We start from the raw sequence: 11,345 nt of genomic DNA on the forward strand, positions 1-11,345 counted from the left end.
TCTAAATGCTCATATATCCTGTCCCTCAGGATCTTCTCCATCAGTTTACCAACCACTGAGGTTAGAGTCACCAGTCGGTAATTACCTGGGCTATCCCTATTCCCCTTCTTGAAAATAGGAACCACATCCGCAATCCTCCGGCACCTCTCCCGTCTCCATCGACGACGCAAAGATCATCGCCAGAGGCTCTGCAATCTCTTCCCTCGCCTCCCACAGTAACTTGGGGTACATCCCATCCGGACCCGGCGACTTATCTATCTTGATGCCATTCAAAGATTCCAGCACAACCTCTTTGTTAAAGTCCACAAACTCAATCCTTTCAGTCCACCGCAAGCCCACAGTACATCCACCCAGGTCCTTCTCCTCTGTGAAAACCGAGGCAAAATACTCATTGAGCACCTCTGCCATTTCTACTGGTTCCGCACAGACTTTCCCACCTTCACCTTTTATAGGCCCTATTCCGTCACGTCTCATCCTTTTACTCTTCACATATTTATAGAACGCCTTAGGGTTCTCCTTAATCCTACCTGCCAGGGCCTTCTCGTGACCCCTTCTGGCTCTCCTAATTTCCTTCTTTAGTCCCTTCCTACAGGCCGTATACTCTTCTAAATCCCTATCTTCGCCAAGCTCTCTGAGCCTTTTGTACGCTTTCCTTTTCTTCTCGACTAGGTCCCGCACAGCTTTCGTGCACCACGGTTCCTTTAACCGACCAACTCCTCCCTGTCTGCTCGGAACGTTGTCCTGTAGAACTCTAGACAGACATTCCTTGAAAAACTGCCACCTCTCTTCAGTACATTTCCTCGAGAATACCTCCTTCCAATTTACTCCTCTAATTTGCTGTCTAATGTCTTCATATTTCCCCTTACTCCATAGAAACACTTTCCTCGCTTGCCTGATCCTCTCTTTTTCCAATGCAAGCCTAAAGGAGATAGAGTTATGATTGCTATCCCCAAGATGCTCTCCCACTGAGAGAACTGACACCTGTCCAGGTTCATTGGTCAGTATCAGATCAAGTACAGCCTCTCCTCTTGTAATTTAATTTTTAACTGTTCTCTATTTTTTATTTCTTTATTGTTTTTCTTTATTTTTCTTCCCCCCCCCACTCTTTCCCCCTTCTTTAGCCCCCCTTTTATTACCTTTCCTCCCTCTTTGCTTCCCTTTTCCCCCCTTTTCTCAATTTTACCTCTCTCCCACCCATCTCCCCCCTCCTCCCACATCTTCATCTGTCACAGTTTACCCTCTGATTTCAGCTTCTCTGCCATTTGGCCATTCACACCTTCTATTATCTATGGACTGTCATTAGCATCTCTTAACCTTTCCCTTGTTTCTGTGGCTATGACTCATCATTCATTCCCTCCCCCTGCAGTATAAATATCTCCCACTTTCTATGCCTTTTAGCTTTGACAAAGAGTTACCTGGACTCGAAACGTCATCTTTTCTCTCCTTACAGATACTGCCAGACCTGCTGAGATTTTCCAGCATTTTCTCTTTTGGTTTCAGATTCCAGCATCCGCAGTAATTTGCTTTTATCTTAGGTTATGTTGCAGCTGTATAAGGTGCTGGTGAGGCCACACCTGGAGTACTGTGTATAGTTGTGGTCTCCTCACTTGAGCAAGGATATTCTGGCACTGGAGGGGATACATAGAACATAGAACAGTACAGCACAGAACAGGCCCTTCGGCTCTCAATTTTGTGCCGAGCTTTGTCCGAAACCAAGATCAAGCTATCCCACTCCCTATCATTCTGGTGTGCTCCATGTGCCTATCCAATAACCGCTTTAAAGTTCCTAAAGTATCCGACTCCACTATCACAGCAGGCAGTCCATTCCACACCCCAACCACTCTCTGAGTAAAGAACCTACCTCGGACATCCCTCCTATATCTCCCTCCAAAGAAGAACGTACAGGGTAAATGGTAGGACTCTGAAGAGTGCAGTTGAACAAAGGGGTCTGGGAATACAGGTACAGAATTCCCTAAAAGTGACGTCACAGGTGGATAGGGTCGTAAAGAGTGCCTTTGGTACATTGGCCCTTATAAATCGGAGTATCGAGTATAAAAGTTGGAGTGTTATGGTAAGGTTATATAAGGCATTGGTGAGGCCGAATTTGGAGTATTGTGTACAGTTTTGGTCACCTAGTTACAGGAAGGATGTAAATAAGATTGAAAGAGTGCAGAGAAGGTTCACAAGGATGTTGCCGGGACTTGAGAAGCTGAGTTACAGAGAGAGATTGAATAGGTTGGGACTTTATTCCCTGGAGCGTAGAAGATTGAGGGGAGATTTGATAGAGGTGTATAAGATTTTGATGGGTATAGATAGAGTGAATGCAAGCAGGCTTTTTCCGCTGAGGCTAGGGGAGAAAAAAAACCAGAGGGCATAGGTTAAGGGTGAAAGGAGAAAAGTTTAAAGGGAATATTAGGGGGGGCTTCTTCACGCAGAGAGTGGTGGGAGTGTGGAATGAGCTGCCGGATAAAGTGGTAAATGCGGGGTCACTTTTAACATTTAAGAAAAACTTGGACGGGTTCATGGATGAGAGGGGTGTGGAGGGATATGGTCCAAGTGCAGGTCAGTGGGACTAGGCACAAAATGGTTCGGCACAGACAAGAAGGGCCATGAGGCCTGTTTCTGAGCTGTAATTTTCTATGGTTCGATGAACCTTATAGTTATGCCCCCTAGTAACAGCTACATCCAACCGAGGAAATAGTCTCTGAACGTCCACTCCATCTATCCCCATCATCTTATAAACCTCTATTAAGTCACCTCTCATCCTCCTCCACTCTAAAGAGAAAAGCCCTAACTCCCCCAACCTTTCCTCATAAGACCTACCCTCCAAACCAGGCAGCATCCTGGTAAATCTCCTCTGCACTCTCTCCAATGCTTCCACATCCTTCTGTGGTCTTATAAACAGGGCCTAGTTTTAAGGATGATAAAATTGGATATCCTAAATTAAAGAATTGGGCATATTGGAATAAAACACAGTCAAACCTCAGGCAGGCCAATTGTACAATACACAAACGTGTCTGTGCCTGACCCATCAACCTGAAGAAGGGGCTTGGGGCTCCGAAAGCTTGTGTGGCTTTTGCTACCAAATAAACCTGTTGGACTTTAACCTGGTGTTGTTAAACTTCTTACTGTGTTTACCCCAGTCCAATGCCGGCATCTCCACATCATGACTACGATCAACCACCCATCAAAGGTCGTTACACTCTACTTGAGACTTAGCAGGAGATCATGGCACCTCATTGAAATGCATCGGCCTATTGTTAGAAGCACAGATCGAGCCACACTTTCTTTCACCAAGCGTTCCTGTAGATACCTTACCTGATAACAAGTTCAACAACATGGAGATGGACACCTGGGGGGCAGACCCTAGTGTCCTGTCAGTCAGACATCAATAAACCCACTGGGTATTGGAACCCCCTCCTGGAACCTCATTGGCTGGAAGCCAGAGAAGTTTCTGGAAAGGCAAGCAGGCTGGGGGATAAAGAGACACACTTCAAGACACACTGCAGCGAAGACTCGACAGGGGAGATGGCCGTGACCATTCGGAAGACTGACCAGAGAAGGAAGGAAGGAAGAAGCGGACATCGAGACTCACCTTCGTGACGACGGACCAGAGGGACTCAGAGAATCGGACCTGCAGTTCAACCAAACCATCTTTACGGGTAGTATACTTGAATCTGCTGGGGTATTCTCTTGTTTTATGTGGGTAATTTAAGGGTTAATAGTGTTATTATTAATAAACTTGTTGAACCTTTACTTGTGCTTGTCCTTTGTCCATCTTGTAAATAAGGCACCGGGGTAAAACCTTGGAATAAGTAAACTGGTTGAAAGTATCTGAGAATTAACAGGTACAACACTTCTTATAGTGAGGTGACCAGAACTGCACACAATATTCCAAATGTGGTCTCACCAAGGTCCTGTACAGTTGCAGCATAACCCCACGGCTCTTAAACTCAAACCCCCTGTTAATAAATGCCTACACACTATAGGCCTTCTTCACGGCTCTATCCACTTGAGTGGCAAACTTCAGAGATCTGTGGATATGAACCCCAAGATCTATCTGTTCCTCCACATTCCTCAGAACCCTGCCGTTGACCCTGTAATCTGCATTCAAATTTGTCCTACCAAAATGAATCACCTCGCACTTATCAGGGTTAAACTCCATCTGCCATTTTTCGGCCCAACTCTGAATCCTATCAATGTCTCTTTGCAGCCTACAACAGCCCTCCACCTCATCCACTACTCCACCAATCTTGGTGTCATCAGCAAATTTACTGACCCACCCTTCAGCCCCCTCCTCCAAGTCATTGATAAAAATCACAAATAGCAGACGACCCAGCACTGATCCCTGTGGTACACCGCTGGTAACTGGCCTCCAGTCTGAAAATTTTCCATCCACTGCCACCCTATGTCTTCTATGAGATCGCCAGTTACTTATCCAATTGGCCAAATTTCCCTCTATCCCACACCTCCTTACTTTCTTCATGAGCCGGCCATGGGGAATCTTATCAAACACCTGACTAAAATCCATGTATACGACATCAACTGCTCTACCTTCATTTACACACTTAGTTACCTCCTCAAAGAATTCTATCAAATTTGTGAGGCAAGACTTACCCTTCACGAGTCCGTGTTGACTATCCCGGATTAAGCTGCATCTTTCTCAATGGTCATAAATCCTATCCCTCGGGACCTTTTCCATTAACTTACTGACCACCGAAGTAAGACTAACCAGCCTATAATTACCAGGGTCATTCCTATTTCCTTTCTTGAACAGAGGAACAACATTCGCCACTCTCCAGTCCTCTGGCACTATCCCCGTGGACAGTGAGGAGCCAAAGATCAAAGCCAAAGGCTCTGCAATCTCATCCCTTGCCTCCCAAAGAATCCTAGGCTATATCCCATCTGGCCCAGGGGACTTAGCGACCCTCAGGTTTTTCAAAATTGCTAATACATCTTCCCTCAGAACCTCTACCTCTTCCAGCCTTTCAGCCTGTATCATACTCTTATCCTCAAAAACATGGTCCCTCTCCTTGGTGAACACTGAAGAAAAGTATTCATTCATCACCTCTCCTATTTCTTCTGACTCCATGCACAAGTTCCCACTACTGTCCTTGACCGGCCCTAACCTCACCCTGGTCATTCTTTTATTTCTCACATAAGAGTAAAAAGCCTTGGGGTTTTCCTTGATCCGACCCGCCAAGGACTTCTCGTGTCCCCTCCTAGCTCTCCTAAGCCCTTTTTTTTAGCTCATTCCTTGCTACCTTGTAACCCTCAAGTGACTCAACTGTACCTTGTTTTCTCATCCTTACATACACTTCCTTTTTCCTCTTGACAAGACATTCAACCTCTATTGTGAACCATGGTTATACAGAGGAGATTCACTAGGTTGATTCCGGAGTTGAGAGGGTTGGCTTATGAGGAGAAACTGAGTAGACTGGGGCTATACTCATTGGAATTCAGAAGGATGAGGGGGGATCTTATAGAAACATATAAAATTATGAAGATAATAGATAAGACAGAAGCAGAGAGGTTGTTTCCACTGGCGGGTGAAACTAGAACTAGGGGGCATAGCCTCAAAATAAGGGGAAGCAGATTTAGGACTGAATTGAGGAGAAACTTCTTCACACGAAGGGTTGTGAATCTGTGAAATTCCCTGCCCAGTGAAGCAGTTGAGGCTACCTCATTGAATGTATTTAAGGCCAGGATAAATAGATTTTTGAACAGTAAAGGAATTAAGGGTTATGGTGAGCGGGCAGATAAGTGGAGCTGTGTCCACGACAAGATCAGCCATGATCTTATTGAATCATAGAATCCTTACAGTGCAGAAGGAGGCCATTCGGCCCATCGGGTCTGCACTGACACATTCCAATCAGACCCTATTCATATTTGCAGAGTCATTCCTATTTCCTTTTTCAGACTGGAGTACCACAGGGATCAGTGCTGGGTCCTCTGCTATTTGTGATTTTTATCAATGAGTTGGAGGAGGGGGCTGAAGGGTGGATCAGTAAATTTGCCTTCAAATTTATCCTGATACTAGGGTTTAGCATGGCCAATCCATCTAATCAGCACATCTTAGGACTGTGGGAGGAAACCAGAGCAACTGGAGGAAACCCATGCAGACACGGGGAGAATGTGCAAACTCCACACAGACAGTGACCTGAGGCCAGAATTGAACCCGGGTCCCTGGCGCTGTGATGCAGCAGTGCCAACCATTGTGCCACCGTGCCGCCCATGCCTACTCCTGCTCTTAGTCCTTATGTTCTTACATCCGCCACTCTACCATTACCACCAAGCCAGGGGTTCAATCCTAGTTCAACAAAGAATGCCAGAGGACATGCCAGGAGCACACTAGGTATAAATAAAAATGAGATGTCACTTGGTGACTACTTGCATACCAAACAGCATAAGCAGCAAGTAATAGAGCTGAGTGATCCCACAAACCACAGATCAGATCTAAGCTCTGCAGTCCTGTCACATCTAGTCGAGAATGGTGGTGGACAATTAAACAACTCACTGGAGGAGGAGGCTCCACAAATATCCCCATCCTCGATGATGGAGGAGCCCAGCACATCAGTGCAAAAGATAAGGCTGAAGCATTATTTAGAATCTTCAGCCAGAAGTGCCAACTGGATGATCCATCACCTTCCTGAGGTCCCCAGCATCACAGATGCCAATTTTCATCTCATTCAATTCACCCCATGTGATATCAAGAAATGGCTGAAGGCACTGGATACTGCAAAGGCAATGGGCCCTGACAACATTCTGTCAATTTATCTGAAAATTTGTGCCCCAGAACAAGCCTTGTCCCTGACCAAGCTGTTCCAGTACAGCTACAACTCTATCATGTACTAGCAATGGGGGGCCATGATGGCACAGCGGTTAACACTGCTTCCTCATAGTGCCAGGGACCCGGTTTCAACTCCCAGCTTGGGTCACTGTCTGTGCAGACACGTTTCCCCCATGTCTGCATGGGTTTCCTCCCACAGTCCGAAAGACGTGCTGGTTAGGTGCATTGACCATGTTAAATTCTCCCTCAGTAAACCTGAACAAGCACCGGAATATGGCAACTCGGGGATTTTCACAGTAACTTCTTTGCAGTGTTAATGTAAGTCTACTTGTGACACGAATAAAAATCATAACTCAGCAATAACATACTCACAGACGCTCACTTTGGGTTCTGCCAAGGCTACTCAGTTCTTGGTCTTACTACAGCTCGGACATGGACAAAAGAGCCTAACGACAAAGGTGAGGTGAGAGTGACTGCCCTTGACATCAAGGTAGCATTTGACCAAGTGTGGCATCAAGGAACTTTATGAGTCAATTGGAATAAGGGGAAAATTCTCCACTGGTTGCAGTCATCCCCAGCACAAAGAAGGTGGTATCTGTGGAGGAGGAATAGAGCCACCGTTGAGAGTCTGGATGACCCTTCATCAGAGCTATTTTTGTTTCAGATTCCAGCATCTGCTGTATTTTGCCTTTCACAAAGAAAATGAGTGTGGTTGTTGGAGGTTCTTCATCTCCATCCTAGGACAACACAGCAGGAGTTTTGCAGGGTGTCCTAGGCTTAACCATCTTTAGCTGCTTCATCAATAACCTTCCCTCCATCATATGGTCAGAAATATGGATGTTCATTAATAATTGCACAAGGCTCAGCACCATTGTCAGCTCCTCAGAAACTGAAGCCAACCATGTCCATCTGCAGCAAGACCTGGACAATAGTGAGGCTTGGGCTGATAGGTGGCAAGTAACAATTGACATTTATTTATTACTGTCACAAGTAGGCTTATATCAACACTGCAATAAAGTTACTGTGAAAATTTGCCTCAATGAGCGCAGCTCTGACAACACTAAAAAAGCTCAACACCATCCAGGAGAAAGCAGCCCACTTTATGGGCACCCCACCAACCAGCTTAAACACTCATTCCCCACAACACAACAAACAATGACAGCAATGTGTACCACCTGCAAGACGTATTGGAACAGCTCACCAAGGCTTCTTCAACAGCACCTTCCAAACCTGTGACCCCAGAAACTTGGGGCGGCACGGTAGCACAGTGGTTAGCACTGCTGCTTCACAGCTCCAGGGTCCCAGGTTCGATTCCCAGCTCGGGTCACTGTCTGTGTGGAGTTTGCACATTCTCCTCGTGTCTGCGTGGGTTTCCTCCGGGTGCTCCGGTTTCCTCCCACAGTCCAAAGATGTGCGGGTTAGGTTGATTGGCCAGGTTAAAAATTGCTCCTTAGAGTCCTGAGATGCGTAGGTTAGAGGGAATAGCAGGTAAATATGTGGGGGTAGGGCCTGGGTGGGATTGTGGTCGGTGCAGACTCGATGGGCCGAATGGCCTCCTTCTGCACTGTAGGGTTTCTATGATTTCTATGATTTCAAGTCGGTACATGATTGGGAAGACATTCACTTGCAAGATCACACAACACTCTGACTTGGAAATATATCAGCGATTCCTTCACTGTTACTGGGTCCAAATCCTGGAACTCCCTCCCTAACAGCACTGTGGGTGTACCTAAACCATGTGGCTTGCACTGGTTCAGGAAAGCAGTTCATCACCACCTTCTCAAGGGCAATTAGGAATGTGCAATAACTGCTGGCCTTGCCAGTGATGCCCACATCCCATGAAAGAATAAAATGTGCCACCCGACTCCCAATTTTGGATCCCTGATTTAATAACAAGGACTCCCCAAGAGGTCTTTGGCAAATCCAACACAATTTGCTGAGCAGCCTTCAGAAGGCATGTGAAACCCATGTGGTTTCTATTTAATCCCTTAACCAGCACTGAAACGTAGTTGGCTCAGGAAAAATGGGTGTCAATAGGTCCATTAATGAGCCTAATTAACATCCTGCCACCCGTGGTCAAGATTCCTGCATCAGTATCTTCCACCCTCTGACTAAATTGGGGGAGGTTTTGCCGCCATGGGTGACCATTGTGGGACCTCTCCTGGGTTGAAGTTGCCCAGTAGAGTGAAACCTGGGAATAGCATCTCCTACATAATCTGTTCCATATTGAAACACCTGCATCCAATTACAGCAAGTGACTCATGGAGATTCTTGAAACTCAATCTAGCTAAACATGATCCTGTACAAAACAAGAAGGTAGTTGGAAATTCAGCCTTTGAGAAATGATTATTAAAAAAGCCCTCTCTAAATAAGCTTGCTGTGAAAGAGCTGTTCTATTATCTTCTCTTGCTACTGCTGATTAAAGATAAACAGGAAATATTCTGACATTTCTGATTGGATCATATTTCTGGGGTTTACCCGGTGTAATGAAGATAAGAAAGCTACCAGATGAAAACAAAGAAACTTTCTTGTCGAAAACATTGACCACAGTTTATTTCTGAATATAGTTTTCTGATTTCACTCAAAGTTGAACAAACGATTTGAATTCTGAGCAGGAAAGTTCACAAACTCCAGGATGTGTAGCTCAATAATCAACTTTCACTCTTGAACATTTCAGGACCAAAAGCAGAACTGTGTAAAAGAAGAACCTTTGTCACCAATTCAGCTTGTAACCAGTCACACTAATCTTCAGCAGCTTCTGTCTCTGAACTCGGGATGGGCAGGACTGGGACTGATGTCCTGGGGGAGTGTTTGCTCGAGCATTTGGGGAGGGTCTAAACTAATGTGCCAGGGGGATGGGAACCTATGTAAGGAGCCAAAGAAGGAGGAAGCAAGGACAAAAACAAAAGGTAGAAAACGGAATAAGAAAAGTGATAGACAGAGAAACCAAGGACAAAGTTCAAACAGGGCGAGAGAGAAAAATATTGGGAGCAAGGCAAATAATGTGAAAAAGACAAGCTTAAAAGCTCTGTGTCTTAATGCGCATAGAATGTGCAATAAAGTGGATGAATTAGTCGCACAGATAGATCTAAACGCGTACGATATAATTGGGATTAGATACATGTCTGCAGGATGAGCAGGATGGGAATTGAATGTTCCAGGATATTCAATATTTAGGAAGGACAGGTATAAAGGAAAAAGTAGTGGAGTGGCACTGCTGGTTAAAGAAGAAATGATCATAATAGTGAGAAAGGATATTAGTTCTGACAACGTGGAGTCTGTATGGGTAGAGTTGAGAAATACCAAGGCGCAAGAAACATTAGTGGGTGTCATATATAGACTCCCAAACTGCAGTGGTGATGTTGGGAATGGCATTAACACGAAATTAGAGATGCATGTGATATGGGGATATCGGTGATCATGGGTGATTTTAATCTGCACATAGATTGGGCAAATCAAATTAGCCACAATGCCGTAGAGGAGGAATTCCTGGAGTGTATACGGGATGGTTTTTTTGGCCAATATGTGGAGGAACCAACTAGAGAGCAGGTCATCTTAGACTGGGGATTGTGTAATGAGAAGGGAATCATTGCCAATCTAGCTGTACGAGACCCCTTGGGAATGAGTGACCATAATGTGATGGCATTTTTTTATCAAGCTGGAGAGTGAAGTCGTTGATTCGGAGACTAGGGTGCTGAATCTTAATAAAGGAAACTATGGGGATATGAGGCGTGAGTTGGCCTTGATAGATTGGGGAGAGTTACTTAAAGGGATAACAGTGGATAGGCAATGGCAAACATTCAAGGAACGCATGGGGGAACTGCAGCAACTGTTTATTCCTGTCTGGCACAAAAGCAAAATGGGTAAGAGGGCCAACCATGGCTTACAAAGGAAATTAGACAGAGTATTTGATCTAAGGAAGAAGCGTACGGATTGACCAAGAAAAATAACAGGTGTGAGGATTGGGAGCAGTTTAGAATTCAGCAAAGAAGGACCAAGGGATTAAGAAGGGGAAAATACAATACAAAAGTAAGCTTGCAGGGAACATAAAGATTGACATGAAGAGTTTCTATAACTATTCTATAATTAGAACATAGAACATTACAGCACAGTACAGGCCCTTCAGTCCTCGATGTTGCACCCACCTGTGAAACCAATCTAAAGCCCATCTAACCTACACTATTCCAATATCATCCATATGTTTATCCAATGACCATTTAAATGCCCTAAATGTTGGCAAGTCCACTACTGCTGCAGGCAGGGCATTCTACGCCCAAACTACTCTCTGAGTAAAGAACCTACATCTAACATCTGTCCTATATCTCCATCCCCTCAATTTAAAGCTATGTCCCCTCGTGCTAGCCATTACCATCCGAGGAAAAAGGCTCTCACTATCCACCCTATCTAATCCTCTGATCATCTTGTATGCCTCTATTAAGTCACCTCTTAACCTTCTTCTCTCTAGCGAAAACAGCCTCAAGTCCCTCAGTCTTTCCTCATAAGACCTTCCCACCATACCAGGCAACATCCCAGTAAATCTCCTCTGCACCCTTTC

This window comes from Mustelus asterias, chromosome 11 (genome assembly GCF_964213995.1).
Source record: "Mustelus asterias chromosome 11, sMusAst1.hap1.1, whole genome shotgun sequence".
Lineage (NCBI taxonomy): Eukaryota > Metazoa > Chordata > Chondrichthyes > Carcharhiniformes > Triakidae > Mustelus > Mustelus asterias.